Source organism: Pteropus vampyrus, unplaced genomic scaffold (assembly GCF_000151845.1).
Source record: "Pteropus vampyrus isolate Shadow unplaced genomic scaffold, Pvam_2.0 Scaffold509, whole genome shotgun sequence".
In the NCBI taxonomy this organism is placed as follows: domain Eukaryota; kingdom Metazoa; phylum Chordata; class Mammalia; order Chiroptera; family Pteropodidae; genus Pteropus; species Pteropus vampyrus.
In genome coordinates this window covers 2,092,785-2,109,499 of record NW_011889290.1, presented here as the reverse complement: position 1 = coordinate 2,109,499, position 16,715 = coordinate 2,092,785, and the positions used below count along the sequence as shown (strand labels likewise).

Here is a 16,715-nt window from a genome sequence, read left to right as displayed (position 1 = left end):
GAGATATTGGTCAGTAATTTTCTTTTTTGTGTTATCCTTACCAGGTTTTGGTATCAGAGTTAATATTGGCCTCATAAAATGAGTTGGGAAGTATTACATCTTCTTTGATTTTTTGGAAGAATTTGAGGAGAATTGGTATTAAATATTCTTTGCATGTTTGGTAGAATTCACTGGTGAAGCCATCTCATCCTGGACTTTTAGTAAGTACTGGTCCATTTCTTCTAGGTTATTAAATTTGGTGTTATATACTTTTTCATTGTATTTTTTTTTATGATCCCTTGTATGTCTGTGGTGACTGTTGTAATTTCTCCTCTTTCACCCTGATTTTATTTTTGTCCTTTCTCTTTTTTCTTTAGTGAGTCTAGCAAAGGGTTTGCCAATTTTATTAACCTTCTCAAAGAACCAGCTCTTCGTTGCTTTTATTTTTTCTATCTTTTTTTTGTTTGTTTGTTTTCATTTTATTCTGCTCTAATTTTGACTCTTTCTTTCCTTCTGTTAACTTTAGGCTTCATTTGTTCTTCCTTTTCTAGTTTTTTAAGATGAAGCGTTATGTTGTTTATTTGGGCTCATTCTTGTTTTTTGAGATAGGCCTGTAATGATGTGGACTTTCTTCTTATTACTGCTTTTGCCATGTTCCAAAAGTTTTGATGTGTTGTACTATCATTATCATTCATTTCTATGTGTCTTGATCTCTTTTTCCTTCTCTGAAATTGATATTAATTGTTTTGGATCTCATTGAGTTTTCAGAAATACTATCCTGAATTCTCTGTCATTTAAGTTTCATATCTCTATGTCCGTAAGCTTATTTACTGGAGATTTTTCTCTTTCTTTCTGAGATGCCTTGTCACTTTAGTTGTTCAAGGTGTTCAGTGGACTATTTCTCTGCCTGGGCATTAATGGAAGTATATTCTGCTTTTTTCCCAGAAAGAACATTTATTATATAAAGGTCGCTCTTTAGCCTGTTGCAAAGACGGCACTTTTCTTTAGGTTTTCGGTAGGTGACGTCTAAGCCCCTTGGATCTCTGCTTTATATAAAGTCTTAAAAGTGCGATTTTTTTCCCTTTTAAATATTCGATCATGCTTGCTACCCCCAGTCTCAGTCTCTGTCAGGGTTAGAGAGAGTTTTAGTTGTATTTGCTGATTCCCCTTGGACTACAGGGTTTTTGGTCTTGGAGCATATGGTGGGAGTGGCCCTCAGGGATGGGTACTGTGGCTCAGCCACTCGTTTTGCAACCACGGCTGGTAATAATCAACTGTTACTTCTCTGCTGTCCCTGCTTCTCTGATTTCTGTCCTGTTCCCTTAGCATTGCTGCTGGCCGCATGGAGCTCACAGCTCTCTTAGGCAGGGCTGTTCAGGGAATCCACCGCACCTTTGTCCCTCGCCCTCCTCCTGCTGGGGTGTTCCAACAGTGAGAGGCAGCTTCTTTGTTTCTCCGAGTCTATAGCTAGACTTTTGTGATTATGACCTGTGGTAGCTCTTATTCACAGATCCCTCGCTCTGAGTTGCTTGCGTACTAGTGGGATGTTTTTTGTTTAGTTTTAGATGTTCAGGTTATTGTTGTTTCAAGGGGAGAGATATGGGGATATCTCGCCCTATGAAATGTTTCTGACGTCACTTTCCTCAATCTTTCAGAAAACTTTTTTGGTATCAATGGGAAGATTTGTCCACATTGGTTATTATTTATTCCAAGGTGGCATCGGCTTGGTATTTATTAAATTGGCATGTGTTTATGTCTCAACTCATTTTACAAAGATAAAAGTTACTGAAGCAGTGAAGTGTAGATATTGTGGGCAGTCATATAGCTTTATCACCACAGCTATTTTTCTTAGGCAATGAGAACAGAAAGGGAAAATTCAACTTTCATGTTAGCCCTTAAGTCTTGAATTTTATTTTCTAAACCAGTTTTGTTTGCTAATATCTATTTTTCTTACTAAATACAAATGATGAGAAGGTCAAGATTTATCAAATTTGAGATTATCAGACTGTACCTAGCCTCTGGTCAGGAGGACAACTTGAAAATAGATTAGCTGTGGTATATACCTTTCTCTGCATTATAATCTCTCCAGAAAGATCTAGGTATATTTTATTTTGTCTGGGCTCTGTAAGGTGAGATCTCGATGTTATCATTCTTTTATTTGCTTGAGAGAGGTCCTTTGATATTTTGAAATATGCCTGACTTTGCCCAGCCTCTGACATCTCTGCCTACAGTGGTAGCCAATTTTGCCAGTTATTTGGCTTTCATTTTTCCAATCCTGTACCTCTGAGCAGTCCTGAAGGGCTCCAGTTTCTGTCATTCAGACCACAGACTGAGGAAAATAGCTTAATCTATCAGTAGTTAACCTGTACTTCATGATTAGCCTGTGTCAAAAAATTTGAGCCATTATTATACTGTATGTTTCTCATCTTTATGTGTGATGAGATTGGTGTATTACTTTAACTTTCATTTCTATTTTTAAATGAGAATTTAATTGGTTTTATTTACTATGGCAGTTAATCAAAATTAAAAAATGGAGAACCTTAAAATGGGTTTTCTTTTTTTTTTTTACATAAACCTTTTGAATTCTCTGTGGACCTTGATACTGCAACTTCTTGAAGTTAAATTTTAATGATACTTTTAAATTTCTTTTAAATTTTAAAACTGAACTGCCTCTTTCTACAAAGGAGTTATTGTAGATTTAGGTTGGAATTGTTCTGTAAACTTTATGTCATATTTTATAGTGTTTATGATGCTTTTCTATGTGTACTGTGGTGGTTTGCATTTATTTTTCATCTTTTGGATTGATGGTAGTGTTCTTGAAGGCAGCTAGCATTTTTATTCATTTTTATAGTCCACACAGGGAGTAAAATTGTCTCTTGTACAGGGTAATTATTCAATAAAAAAATGTCGAGAGGTATCAAATTATTCTGTTCTGATAATGGCATCTTTTTTTTTTTTTTTTTACTATCTAGTCATAGTATAGATTATCTTTAAACAAAGAATATGTTTCAAGAATATTTTTTGGTGTCAGAATATCAATGTTAGTGGAGGAAGTCAGAACATATAGCTGTTCAGACATTGGAAAGAGAAATTATAGGAAAACTCTATTAAATCCTGACTAACAGCGCCAGTGATGCTTTTATCGATATTATTGTCCAGTAGTTTTAGCTTCGTAGCCACCAGTCCAAAGCTGTTTCACTTTTCTCATCTCTCCAGTTTTAACCACTGACTCTTTTAGCAAAATATCTTCTTCCTACTTTATTGAGATAAAGCCTGTCCTTAAATCATACCTCATCCCTTTAAGATCTCATTGTGGTTTGATGGTTCCTCTCTTCTTTGGTCTCTGAAGAGAAAAATATGCCTCTTTCTTACCGAGGTTGGACCTCCCAGCTGTGTTTTTTTACATCAGACCGTTCTCTCTGGGTTCGGCTCTATTTCTTTTGTACCTTTTATTGTTGCTCTTTTCCCCACTTGCTAACAAACTTTCTGAGACTGTCTGTCTTCTAAAATAAAATAGCCTCTTTGACTCTCCTACCTGCTTAGGTTGCTTCCCTACTCCTCTGCTTGCAAGATGGCCACACCTTTTCAAGGTGTCTCCTTTGTGTCTGGCCTTTTACCTGAGCATCCCTCATTCCTGTTCTCTGCTTGCCCGATGGCCATACCTTCTCAAAGTGTCCCCTCTGTGCCTGACCTTTTTACCTGACCATCCCTCAGTCCTGAGCCCTGCACTGTAGCCCATATTCAGAGCTTCATGCAGCCCTGGTAATGAGAATTACCAGTCCTGGGGAAGGGTCTTCAGCAATTGCTTCTAGGCCAATTCCCACTTAAACTCCCTAGTGTTTCCAGGGATGTGCTTCTGAGGAGGGAGGGTGTGAGAAGGATATCTCAGGGTTATTCTCTTCCACCTCTCCTTTTTTCATTGGTGCTCTCAAAGTCTCCTCTCCCCAGGTGTAGGGTTGTCTCCGTACCTAGTCCTAAGGTAAGCCATTATATGGTTTCTATGAATGTTCCCCTGCTTCCTCCTGGTCTCTTCCCTCCCCGCCGCCCCCACCCCCCCACCTTCCACGCATTTCCTCCAAACTAAGTTGTACCAGACGCTGTGTTAGGGAACTTCATGCTTTAATCCTTGCCCTACTTCATGAAGAACTGTGTACCCACTTCACAGATGAAGTATAGAAAAGTGAAATGACTGAGCTGAAGTCACAACCAGTAAGAGCCCAAACCTCTGACTTAAAAATCTGTTTTTAACTATTGCTGTAATGCCTTATTGTAGTTTTCTAATGCTTAAAGTTCTTTCAAAGGTGAGATAAATTTTAAAACAAAAACTTTGGGTAACATGTTTAGAAAAACTGCTAATATGTAATTTGTCAACAAATACAGTGAATCAGAATTTGTTCTGTTTTGATACTATTTGTTAATTAGCAGAAATAAAATTTTATCCTGGATGGCTGATGTGGGGATGTAGGCAGCCCTGGTGGTAGATGGGGAGGTCTGTGACACCACAGTCAAAGATCGCTAATATTTTATTTTGCTCGGAGTCACATTGCTTGCCTTTAGCTGCTTGTGGACAAATTGAAGCATCTTTGCTCCCAGGCACTTTGCTATAATACAATTATGTACATAGGCAGCTTGGTGAGAATACCGCTGTTGCCTCCATTTCCTCATCTCTAAAATGGGGGTAATAATAGTACCATATTAGATGGAGATACTGGTACAACAAACCATGTGGACTTGTGAGTTAATAAGTATAAAATGCTTAGAACACGTTTTGAGGGCTATATTGTGTTAGATATAAAATAATTATTACTATTTTTTTTCATAGAGACTGTTATTGGATATTTTATTTATGGCAGTTTGAGAGGGGCAGCGTGCCTGATTTTGTGCATGCATTAAAACAAAAGCAGGTTAATTTCTTAGGAGCTCTATTTCTCCAGACTTGGATAATTAGAGTGTGAGTGTGACAGGAAAGTTGAATTTGAGTGGGGCAATTCATTGAGTGAAATGATGCAGCACTCTCTCCGGTTCTTCACAGAGTTGAAGCATGCTTTCTTTTTTTCTAACTGCATTAACACCCACAGGAATATTGCAGGTTAGTGGAACTGAAGACTCTTTTCCTTAACATTCTTTACATGGAAACTTATCTTCCTCAGGTGGCACATCTTCTTGGATAAGCCATTTTGAAGGTTAATAATATTTTAGTCACCTTAAATTTGTTATTCTTATATTGGTTAAGATGTGCTGTTCTCTTTTTGAGTTAATGCTTTTCAAATTAACTTCAAAAAGCATCTTTTTGAAGAAGCAGAAATGTGATTATTTCTTAGGTTACCAAATTTGGCCAGTTATAAGAATCGCTGGGGACGTCTTTGAAATGATCGTATTGTTTTGTGTGTCTCATTGCTAGCCTCTGGGTTCTTTGCTGTGCTCTGGTTGAGAGAAGAGAATATTTTCTATTTTACAAAGAAGGACTTTGTAGCCTGACCACTGGGTCCTATTGCCTACCATAGTTGGAGACCTGGCCCTCAAACCTTTGAGGCTCTGCCCTCCCCAGCTACAGGTCTTTTGCTATTTCCTTTATTGTGCATGTCATTGAGCTTTTAAAAACTAAGCACCTTTCAATTCTACTCCTACTTGTTATATTGTTCTTTGACTATCTGAACAATATTTAAGATGAAAAATGGAATTACAAAAATAGGACAGTCATACCCTACCACAGAAGAATCTTCTTTATCCTGAAAAACATGCAACGTAGGCATTGTTTTTTAAAAAAAATGAAATGGGTGAGTTTGTACATGGGGTTCTAAATTTTTCTATGTAAGACCTGAAGATACAAAATAGGGAAGAATGGGAGTCAAGAAAATGCTTTATCCTTTTTAAAAAGTACATTTACAAGCATTTACTCATTTAATCCCCAACACTTTTTGAGTTAATAATATATTTGTTCACATTTTTTGAGATTTGGAACTCTGAGTCTCCAGCATTTAAGCATAGAACCTTGCACACAAAAGATACTTAATACTATTTATGGAATGAGAGAGAGTGTCCAAAGTCACATAACTAAGTGTTAACCAGGAGCCTATAATTTGTCTATACTTAGTACTTATAATGTATTGAGATCTGAGATTGAAATCCTGACTTGCAACTTTCCTAATTATATGGCTTTTGGCCCATTATGAAACTCAGTTTGCTCCTAGTTAAATTGGTGATGCCAGCTTGCCCCTCTAGTCTTTAGGATGAGAGGAGGTGTTATCCAGTTCCTGACACACTCAGGTGCTTGAACTAATCTAGTAAAATGTTAGCATAATACTCAGTGGCTATGGAAGCCATCTATTTTATAGTCTCAGAATCCAGGGTATATTTTCCTTATGAAAACTGCTCCTGCAGTAGTTCACAAACATAAGTATTTTCCTTTACTCTTCATTATGAAAACTACTAGCAGACACAAACAACTCTTATAGGCAATCAGGTAAATTTGTTTTCCTTCCACAGCTAATGTAAAATAGAACTGTCTGTATAGCTTCAATTTATGCCCACTCAGAATTAATGTACTTATACTAAGAAAAATGGTTACATTTTAAACTTTCTTCTGTGTCCTAAGTCTCTACTTTTTGAACCCTTTTAAACTTGTGACATCTGTGGAGTAGTGGATCTGATGCTTTCCTGCCCTCTTTACCTCCCTGCCCTGCCAAAACATGGAAGCATCTGGTATTAATTTTATCAGTCCATCAGCTGGATGCAGGTGGCCTAAAACTGGTTCATTCTGAAGTGCGTTATCTTAAACTATGGTCTTGTGCTTTAACTCCTTTAATTCCTTACTGTGAATGAAAAATTTCTACCCACCATCTTCCTTTTAAAAGAAACTATAGATATCAGCAAATAGACATGAAGATTTTTATTTGTCTGCTTAATAATGACAGGCTTTAAGGCTATACATTTTCTTTGGAGTTATCTGATTATATTTCCTAAGTGTCGATAAGTAGTAGTCTTGTTATTTTAGAAATAACCATAATAACCAAAAAAATTTGGTTTTCTTTTTGTCCCATGAGTTACTTAAGTATATACTATTTTAAAATTTCTAATTTTTTTTATCGTTTAAAATTGGTTTCTAATTCTAATGCTTTGGAAATTGAGACTACAATTTTTATACTGTTTATATTTGTTAGGAACTTTCTGAGGCTTTTGTGTGTGTGTGTGTGTGTGTGTGTGTGGTGATATATGTCAATTTTTAGAAATGTTCCATTGATGTTTAAAAAGAAGATATATTTTTATATATGTTGTAGAGTTTGATACAAATCCATTAACTTTATCAGCTATATACTCCCAGTCCTCTGTGCTTTGTAATTTTTCCAGTGGAATACTGAGAGGCATATGCTCTTCTAATGCTGTTAGATTTTGTAAGACTAATTTTCCATGCACTTCTAATAACTTTTGCTTCTTATTGTTTCTGTTCTTTTTATTCTTTCAGTACAATGGTATTTGACGCACAAATTCATACCATTACATCTTAATCAATTGTTCCACTTAATGCTTTTGGCTTAAAATCTACTTTGTCTTATATTAATATTGCCACTTGTTCCTTTTATTTTGTTCTACTTGATATTTAACCAACATGGTTATTTTGAGAGATGGTATTTTATTTTTTTCCATTAATTTGAGAGATTTTATCTTTAAGAGAGGGGATTTAAATTCATTTATAATGATCATCATGACAGTTAAGTTTATACATACTTCTGTCTTATTTTTTATTTTTAATGTATTCTTGCCTGATGTGGGGGCTTGGGTTTTTTTTTTTTTTTTAAATATATATTATGTATATTATACATATTATATTTATATATATATAGATATATATATATATATACTGTTTTTTCTTTTGTGTATTTTACAGTGTTTGGAAGATATTTATTTTTAATTCTACAATCTGAGAAAGCATCTCAAATTTGTCTGCCATTAAAATTTTTTTTGCCCTTTTTTGTGTCAATTTTGCACTTAACTGCTTTCAGTGGGGATTTAAATTCTCTTCTTGCAATTTTAATTTCCTTCCTTATTTCATTCACCTTCCTTTTTACTTTATATTATTATCTTTTTACCTTAGCTTCTTTTGTTATGGCTTTTTGCACCTTTTTAAAATAAAAGTCTTTTTGCATTCTAATGAGGATATTAAAGAATTTTCTAGTACTGTCTGCTGGTCCTGTGATAGAGTGTTTCAGATGATGTGTTTCTGAGTCTTTAGAATGATCTCTTTTTCTCTTTTTCTGCTCTTCATCTCCCCTCCTCCCTACCTTTCCTGGGAGCACTGTTTTGTTTGTTAGTTTTATTTTATCTTCATTAACTCTGTATTTATTGAGTGCCTGCTGTAGATAAAGAGATAAATTAGACAGACTATTTTCTGAGCTAAAGCCTGATTTGATTTTCCTCAATTCCGTTAATTCCATATATCTTATTGTAACCTGTCAGTCATTTTCTGGCATTTGCTTGTCTGTCAGGGATAGTTCAGGGTTTTTTTTTTTTTTTTTTTTTTACCCATTTTATGTTGCCATCAGTGATAAATGGAAAGCTAGGTGAGTGTGTCACAGGGGCTGCATTTTATACTTGGAGTTTGATGAGAAAACAGCTCGAAGGGATAGGAGAACTCTGAAAAGAGACTAGATATGTATGGTTTGTTGTGAGAGAAAACTGGGTTAATCCTTTAAGGCTAATTTGAGAGGGTTGTTGGTAGATCCAATTCTTGGTCCTTTGCCTGGAGAGGGCAGACTGGACCAACGTCAGCTGTTGTAGGCTAACCTGCTTGCTGCTGGGGGCCAAGGAACCAGTATGTGTTTTTGGTGTAGGCATTTCTTAATACGTAAAGCCCACTTATCCTCAAATCTGTGACCTCTAAGCTAATTTCTCCAACACCTGTGTTAAAATTAAAGTGTCCAGATGAGATGGTTAAAATCCAGATAACTAGGCCCACCCCTTCAAATAAGAATCTTGAGGTAGGGGGAAGGCCGAGAATATGTATTTTTAACAAGCATCCAGATCTTTTTAACTTTTCATGATGGAAATCATGGAAATACAAAGTAGAGGGAATAGCATTATGAACTCCACATGCTCATCTATCTAGCTTTCACTAATTATCACTAGATAGTTAATCTTATTTTATCTATACCCACTCCTATTTCTCTCTCCACTCTAGATTATTTTGAAGCTAATCCTAGATATATCATTTATCTCATTTATAAACATTTCAGTACGCATCTCTAAAAATATAAAACAAAAAATTACTAAATCATCTGGATGTTTATAATTATCTGAACGCTTAACAAAATAAAGACCAAATAATTAGAAAAAAAAAGATAGTGGTTTATAAAAAAAAAAGTCCAACATCATTTATTGTGCCTAAAAAATAAAAAACTAAAAATTAAAAAATTGAAAAGAATAACAGTTCTTTAATGTTGTCAAATATTCAGTCAATGTTTGCATTTCTTCACTTATCTGTCAGTTTTTTTGAATTTAGTGTCTAAATAAGGTCTGTACATTGAGATTGGTTTTCTCTTTATTTCTTTTTGTTTGTTGCTTTGTTTTCTGGGGACTTTTTTTTTTTTTTTTTTTTAAGAAGTGGAATCTATTGTCTAAATGGGTTTCTTACACCTGAATTTTACCGATTGCAGCCCTGTGGTGTCATCTAACATGTTCTTATATTTCGTACATATTGTTAGATAAATCTAGAGGTTTGATCAGATTTGGGTTTTTCCCCTCCCACCTCCTAAGAAACTTCAAAGGTAGTGTTTTATACTTCCATCAGGGGATGTATAATGTCTGGTCTTCTCTATTTTTGTGAGATTTTCTTTGATTTTCTTTGAGCCATTGATATTCATTGTCTAAATCTGTCAATTTATTGTGTTGCAAATGGTGATGTTCTAGTTCTGTCATTCGTTCTTTACTGATTAGCTATAATTCCTGTGTCAAAACAAGAAAGGAACTTTCCCTTGTCAACTATTTGATTACCCTAATAAATCAGATCATATAGGGAAGATGGAATAATTGCTTGATTATTTACTTACCAGCTTTCAAATTGAGAAGGTAGTTTCCTAGTGCATTAGTTTGCTAGAGCTGCCATACCAAATAACAGATTGGTGGGTTAAGCAACAGAAATTTATTTTTTCACAGTTCTGGGGAATAGAAATCTAAATTAAGGTGTTGGCGGTGTTGATTTCATTCTGAGAATCCTCTCCTTGGCTGTCTTCTCCCTTTGCCTTCACATGGTTGTCCTTTGGTCTGTGTTTCCTGTATTGTGATGCCTTCTTATAAGGATAGCAGTCGTATTGGCCTATCTACATGATCTCATTTTACCTGTTATCTCTTTTAAGGCCTCATTACCAAGTATAGTCATATTCTGAGATATTGAGAGTTAAAACTTCAAAATGTAAATTTTTGGGGGAAGGGGGAAAACAATTTACCCCATAACACCTAGCATCCTATAAAGGTGGAATCGTTTTTAAGGTATCAAGATGAGCACATTTTGTGTGTTTCAGTCTATTGCAGTTATCATCAGTGATGCTCAAATTTGGCCTCTTGGGAGCCTATTTATGTTATTCCTTCAGATCCAATCCCAGTATTCTTGAATAACTTTTGCGTTCTTCTCTCTTTATAGAACAAGATGTTCTAGGTCTGTCTTGCTGCTGCAAACCTACAATCAGATATTTCTTCCTGGAGTCCTGGTTTCTTGTAGTGGGATATAGTGCCAGATGATTCTAAGCACACTAATCTTTGGAAACCTCATGGCTAGGGCTTTTAATCTCCACAGTGTAGAAGGCACTATGGTGTAGCGATTGAGTGTGGGCTGTGGAGACTCATATTGCCCAGATGCAAACTGGTTCCATTACTTAGAAGCATTACTTACTTGATTCTAGGCAAGGTACCTAATTTCTCTGTGCCTTAATTTCATCATCTTACTTCATCTACTCTATGAAGGCCAGGACTTTCTGTGTATTTTTCACAGCTCAGTTTTGAGCTCCTAGAAGAGGGTCTGGCACATAAGTGGTACTTGATAAATATTTCTTCGATGAATGTGTCTATGAAATGAAAACAATAGCAGTACTCTCCTTATAGGATAATGGGATACTTAGGAGATAGTGTTTATAAAATGCTTATATCTGTCAAGAACTGTGAAGGGTCTAAGATTTTACCCCACTTACAAGCTAACGAGTTAGCCTGCCAGTTTCATGGATACTGGCAGAAGACACAAGACTCTGGGGTTAGAGACAAAGGGCTTTTTTACTTATAGCAGTAGTGACCAAAGGATCACATTTTCTTGTTGTCATTTCCTAAACCCCATTTTTTATAGGACGGTACGAAGATGGCAAAGTGAGATCTGAATGTGCAACAGGTTGTGTTACAGAACAGGAACCCTGAGTTTAGGGAACCCGAATCTTTTAAGCAAACTGATTCTGGAGGGAGACACTTAATTTTCTAAACTGTTCACCATATAAATGTCCTTGAAAATATAGTTTGGGCCAACAGGACATTCAGTGTCTCTGCCTGAAAGATGTGCACAAACACTAGAGACCCATGCATAATTATTTCCCAACAACTAGCATTGATAGATGTAGTCAGTAAATATTAGTCATGATGATATTGCTTATGATTATCTTGTGCTCATTTTCCACATGAACATAAGGTTTCTTCTTGCCACCTTATCTAATTCTTTTCTAATCCTGTCTTACCATCTTTTGTTCCAAGACTCCTGGATTTATATTTTGTGATTTCTGACACCTTTACCATAATTTTATTTGTTAATTTTTTTTGTGTTTATTAATTTAAAAATAATAGCCCTTTATTCTGCAGTAATCCTCTCTGTATTATAATTTTTAGGTCTTTGTAGCATATGGCTGAGCTTGCCTGCTCACTCCTTCCATTTCTTCCCTCTCCTCCATGCCTTCCCTTCCTTTTATTCTCTTTGATAAAGTTTTAGTGGAATTTATCTGATAGATTGATAGACTGTGTTAGAAGTGTCAATTTTTAGGCAGAGTGGCTCCATGTTGAACAAATTACTTAAATTCTTTCTCCATCTCCTATTCTTCTTTGGTTGTTAATTTTATTATATTTCGAATGTGTGTAAGAGCTCATCACTCCATTTAATTAAACTTATAAAACCTTTGAAATTTGTGTGACAGTATCATATATTTTACTCCTTAGACTAAAATCACACTCTTGAACTCAGGTTCATGAGTTTCGGAATTCCCTTACCAACGCGTATTTGTAATTTTTAGTGCTTTCATTTTAACTAATAGATACTTAATAGTAATAATTATTGTCAGTTGGATATGTATTGGTTTTTAGAGTTTTAGATCTTCCAAAAGAGGCAACTGGACAAATGAGTGAGTCTTTAATCATGCTTGCTTGCTTGCTTATTTGTTTATTCATTCATTCATTCATTCATTCACTCATTCATTTATTTATACTTAGTTTAGAAAATAAGGTAACAAAGATAAAGGAGTTAAAGCAATCTGGAAGTAACAAGATTTTCTTACAATTACACTGAGGATCCTCTATTCTGTTATACAACCAAATAGTACATTCTCAACTAGCCCAAGACTCTTCAGGCAGTAATTGGGAGTTGAGCATTGCTAACTGAAGACATGTCTGTTTCCTGAGTTTGTATTTGAGGATGGTGTTTGGCTAGAGGAGGGGTGTTGAGTTAAAAATAGCAGGTCCTGACAACTATTTTATGAAAGTAAGGGGAAAAATAAGTTACTCTCACTGGCCTCATTGAGTTGCAATTATGATCATTAGTTTTTTGGTGCCTCTGTTTTACTAGATTTAAATTTTTTTTTTTTCGCTGCTCAATTGCTTTAAACTATTATTACAAATACTATGGTTGAGTGAGCTATTTCTTGTGAAGACTTTAAAGCTTTCTTTTTATATTAACTGAACTTTTGGTTAACTATTTTTATAGTAATGTTAACTTCAGTTTCATTCTTCAGTTTCTCAAAGTGCCTTTCAGTTCTTAACTTATCTCTGATTTTTGTCTGGTTAATGTAACACTGCCTATATTTGAAGTTATCCCTGATATTAAGAAAGTGAATGATTTTTTATTTTTCCTTAGAAAGTTGATTATGGAGTCTAAAAGGAAATTTACAGGTTCTCTCAGTATCTTTTTCAAATACTCTTTATATCTGTGACTTAAAACTTTCAGTATTCACATGCTGTAGTCCCTATTCTCTACATTGTGTCTTGTTAATATAATATGTACAGTAGAATTTAAAATATCAATTATTATTTATTGTTCTTTTGTTGACTATAAAGACTTAAAAATCTGTGAAAATTGAGAGTGAACTTTTTTCTTCTAAATATTCAGAAGTAGATTTCCTTCAATAATTTCGATCTTGCTTACAGTGGTTGTATTCAACTTATATTTAGAAACAGAGTCCTTATTTGGCATCTACGTTGCCCCCTTTTGAATTTTTTTTTTTTTTAAATAAGTGGTTGTTGGGTTCTGAGTAGTATTTGAAGAATGTAACTAATTCATTCAATTTCAGAAAGTACAACAAAGAGAAAGTATAGTAGATATCTAAATTTGTGGTATATGAAATAAGCGTAGTTAGGGATATCCTCGACAGAATATCCTCTTTGACCAGTGTACAAATACAGTGTGCTAGTTATTTCACATTTGTATGTAATTCCATAGGCTCCGCCTACACATTTTGAGGCTCACATTGTGTTAGTAGTGAAGAGACCCTTCCCTCTCAATTTCTTCTACTGATGAAACTTAGGCCTTGAAATGGTACAAGTGAAACTGTCAGCTAGGAAGAGGGTTTTGGTCTTAGATACTATTACGATAAATAGCAAACCTTGTACTCTTCCCTCCCTATAGTTTGCAGAGCCTCCCAGAGCCAAAGAGGCGAAATGGAAAGAATTGGAACATCAATATTGCTAATATGTATTAGTTTTTGTTCCTTCTAAGGAAGGAAGGGAAAGGATAATGTAGAAAAAACATTCTCCTCCTTTTTGGTAGAGGCACCCTAGAAAAGTTTGTATCAGCTCAGTACAGGGGTGAAATAACCCCGAGAAAGTAGAGCCATGCTATTGTCTTACTTCCTGCCCCATTCATTGGCTAACATTTACCTTATGGGAATTTCCCAATTCGTGGGACCTTATAAATTGTATAGTGTAGGCTTGTTAGTCATCCAGTCACATGTTTGTTCATTTAAGAACTAATTATTGACTACTTGTGATGTGAATCCAGCATTTTTATTGTGCATTGGAGATAAAAAGAGAAAAATACAAAAATTTTGTTCCCAAGGAAGAGACTGATGAAGAGAACAGTGTATATGCAACTTAATAGAGAAGGATATTGCTGAAATGGAGGTGTATGTGACTTGAGATGGGAGCAAGGAGTAAAGAGAAATGCTTGGGTGAGTTATTCCACACTGGCAAGCTAGGAGCAGGACTTGTAGGTAGAGGATGCATGTAAAGATATGAAAAAGCATATTACATGTGGCGGGTAAGGGAAAGGCAATGGCAAGAGATTAGGGGAATGATAAGGGTTTTGTATGTATTCCTATAGAATTACGATTTTCTTTTGGTATGGAGAACTTTACAGGAGGGTTGATTCTGATCATTTTGGAATTTTAAAAGATTCTGGTGGCTTTTAAAAGATAATTCTGGTAGATCATATTCTGGTGGAAAATGAATTAGAATAGAGAAATGAGACTATAGGAGAAAAGACCAGTTAGAAAACTACTGTAATAGTTCAGGTTAGGGAGTATGAGGAGCTAGATGAGGCCATATAAAGAAGATAAAGGAAATGGGTGTGATATAAGTATCAAGGAGACAGAATAGATAGAATTTATTGATTGTTGAAGGATATAAAAGGCGTCATCTGGGATGACATTCGCATTTTGCCTTGTGTGACTGGGTAAGTATATTGGTTAACCAAATAAAATGCTGTAAAAATTGCAAGAAAGATAGAGTCTTAAAAATGTCCACAGAATTAGGCATCTTGGAAGTTGTTGGTGAATTCACTGAAATGGGAAAGCTTAATGAGTCAGTCACAATTTAAAATTATTCGAGAGAAACAGCTGCCCAGAAGATATAATAAGATTGCTGAGTAGTTTTGTTAATGCAGTTAAGTTTCTGCATCATCTTTATTTGTAGAAACATTGGGATTTTCCTTGGCTCATGTCACCTGCCTTGGATTAGGAACAGAAAATGTAAGCTAGAGGCTGAAGAGGAAAGAGTGGAATGGTAGAGTTGGGGTTTTATTCATTGGGTGTAACAGGCTGGCAAGGTGGCAGGGTCTTGGGGAAACTGAGAGAAAGGTCAGTCTTGGCCATGTTTTACAGATGAAGAAACTGTAAAAATGATGTATGATAGCAGAAAGAACATTGCTATTGGATTATGATAGATCTAGATTTGAAACTGTTACTTATTGACTCTGTGACCTGCGAAAGTTATCTTAAAATCTTTGTCTACATAGAGCTTATCCTCCTGTTCCAGATGAAGAAACTAATAGCTATTTATGGGAGGTAACTATTATTAGTAGTATGAATAAGCTTCTAGGACTAGAGTCAGATCTGCATTTGAATTTCAGATGAGGGACCTTGCATAATTTACTTGAATTTTCTGAGCCCGTTTCCTCATCTGTAAAATGAAAATATGAGTTATCTGACTTGTCTGGGCCTGACACAGAGTAACAGCACAGAAACTGGCAGCTAACAACAACAATAATAATAATGTTGTTATTTTTACTATTATTATTTTACTGGAAACAGTTGGAACTTTTTTCCCCTAAAAATTTGTCATTTTTGGAGTTTCCGTAAGATATACTTAGGAATGGATTTGCTCTTATTTATTCTGCTTGATACTTGAAATACTTTTTCAATCTGAAGACTGTCTATCTTCATTTCTGGATAATGTTATGCCAGTGTCATTTAAATATTCATTTCCCCTATTTTCTCACTTCTGTTTCTCAATGCGCTTATTGAATTTTTGTTAGAGTTGTTCAATGTGTCATTCACATTTCTTGTTTTATATATTTTCTGTTTATCTCCTTATGAATCATTGTGGATATCTTCCAATTTGCTGCTGCTGCTGCTGCTGCTGATGATGTTGATTATTATTATTATTATTATTTTTACCTTTGACCTGGGCCAGAGGGCACAAAGAGGTTACATGAGGTAGCCCAAATGCTCATGATCCCACTCCTGTTACACTGCCTTCACTCTCCTAAATTGCAGAGGAAGATTTTAATAATCAAGTGGATAGAATGACTCATCTTATGGATATTCAGTCAGCCTCTTGCCTTGCCTCTCCTGTCATCAACAATGAGCTCATGAACAAAGCGGCTATGACGGCAGTGATAGAGGTTATGCATGGACTCAGCAAGATGGATTTGTGCTCACCAAGACTGACTTAGCCATGGCCACTACTGAGAGCCAGTCTGTCAGCAACAGAGACTAACATTGAGCCCCTAATATGGCACCATTCCCCCGGGACAATCAGCCAGCCACCTGGTGGCAGGTTTATTACATTGGACTACTTCCTTCATGGGTGGGGGTGGGGGGAGGCGGTGAGGGACGACAACATGTACTGGACTATACACTTATTCTATATACAGATTTGTCTTCCCTGTATGCAGTGCTTCTGCCAAAACTATCATCTGCGGAGTTACAGAATTCCCTATCTACTGTTGCAACATTTCAGAAATCAAGGAACTCTCTTCATGGCAAATGAAATTCAGCAATGGGCCATTG

At 35.6% G+C, this 16,715-nt stretch overlaps 1 protein-coding gene across 7 annotated transcripts in view; it reads left to right on the top strand.

Moving 5' to 3' along the window:
- The window catches only part of GMDS (GDP-mannose 4,6-dehydratase), a 602,961-nt gene that overhangs the window by 85,982 nt on the left and 500,264 nt on the right, over positions 1-16,715 (top strand). The gene's annotated exons all lie outside the window — the stretch shown is intronic.